Source organism: Cebidichthys violaceus, unplaced genomic scaffold (assembly GCF_023349555.1).
Source record: "Cebidichthys violaceus isolate CVI_PGR_0920_01 unplaced genomic scaffold, fCebVio1.0.p SCAF_30, whole genome shotgun sequence".
NCBI lineage: Eukaryota > Metazoa > Chordata > Actinopteri > Perciformes > Stichaeidae > Cebidichthys > Cebidichthys violaceus.
In genome coordinates, this window is record NW_027176484.1 from 3,059,187 (window position 1) to 3,060,766 (window position 1,580).

Below are 1,580 nucleotides of genomic sequence, written 5' to 3' on the forward strand. Positions count from 1 at the left end.
CGGTCCCTTCCAGAGCGCTCTAGTATCGAATATATTCTATTATTATTATTATTGGGTATGCAATAATGTGTAAACAGTGTTTTAATGTTGTGGTTGGTCAGACGATAAAACATTGTATATATAAAAAAAAGCATAATATTTGTTAAGATGTACATGTATTTTGTTAGTAAAATCTTAATCTATAAAGTAACTATTAAACATAGTTCCTAAATACAGGTGATGGAGTTAAAAGTACAATTTCCCTCTGAAGTAGAAGTATTAAGTAGCCTAAAATGTTAAGTAAAAAAGTACAAGTATAAATTCTGCTCTGCCTGCCTTTGTATACATCCACGTATATAAAGTTTGTCACACTGTTGCTTCTGTATGTAATGTAAATGGTGGTCTGCTAGTGAAGACGTCTCCTTTGTGTGCTCCACAGGGAAACCTGACCGTCACACCTCAACCCTGCAAAGATTCATGTGACTGGCTCACATGAGAAGGAGATCTCCCGGGAGTTACCTTTTAGACATCAGTTGAATGGTGTTTCTATACTTTTAGTTCTTCTGCCCCGAGGCTAGGCAGATTGTCTCTCTCTCTCTCTTTTTTTTTTGTTCTTTTTTTTTTTTGTCCTACCCTCGTAAATGAGCCCAAATTTCCCAAACCTTGGACTGTAACAGGACTGATAGTAACCCAGGTTCAAAGCCATCACTCTGCCGCGCCACGCAGAGGAAACACCAACCCGCTGATTACCTAGTCTTTGCACTGTCAACAAATACAATGCAAAAAGAGACTATTGGACTGCCAGAACAGCTTTTTTTGTTGTTGTTTTCTTTTTTTTTTCTTTCTTTGACTGCATTGTTTTTATGTCACACGCAGAAGGAAATTGGCAGGAGACTTTGATGAGTTGGGTGGCTGACGGGAAAGGGGAGTCAAACTAAATAAAAGACTGAAAAGAAAAAGAGAATCATATTGAAATGATTTCAACTCTATGTCTTTGGCTTATTGTATGCCGTGAAACAACAGTATATCCTTAACTTGACAAATGTTTGGCTATATTTCGGGGGTGGGGGGGGTGGGGGGGGGGGGGGGGGGGGGGAATATGGCGACAGCTGCTTTCTTCAGAGACTTGAGAGCCTGAGACTGAAGTTTTTCATTTCCCATCATCATTGTCAGTTCCCATCCTCTTTGAACCCTCAGTTCTTGTTTCAGGGATGATGTCGTCATGTTGTTGTTGTTGTTTTGTTTTGTTTTTTGCAAAGGGGACCGCACACACCTCAATGGAGAATAAACACTATTCATGTTTTCTTTTCTCGGTAATGCTCCACCTCTACTCCATATCATTGTGCTCATCCTTGAATGTGTCTGATGCTGGTATGAGTCCTGCTTTCCCCTCACAATGAAAGGGTCACATCCGTCGTTACACTCAAACGGTGAAGCCACATCAGCAAGCGATGAGTTCACGGGGCGGTGTCTTTTTTTCTTCTTCTGTTTATCTTCTCTCCGAATGATTGTGCTTCATTCAGCTCGTCTCTTTCAGTTGTTTTCTGTAAACGGTGTGAAACTTCATTTAACTCGTGTATTTCTCTGCTGTAATATAGACT

At 40.2% G+C, this 1,580-nt stretch overlaps 1 protein-coding gene across 1 annotated transcript in view; it reads left to right on the top strand.

The window, feature by feature from the left end:
- znf609b (zinc finger protein 609b) overlaps positions 1 to 1,033 on the top strand; it is a 65,484-nt gene extending 64,451 nt beyond the window's left edge. The window contains 1 exon segment of the mRNA XM_068724276.1: positions 419 to 1,033. The gene's annotated coding sequence lies outside the window, so the exon portion shown is untranslated.
- Positions 1,034 to 1,580: the final 547 nt, after the last annotated feature.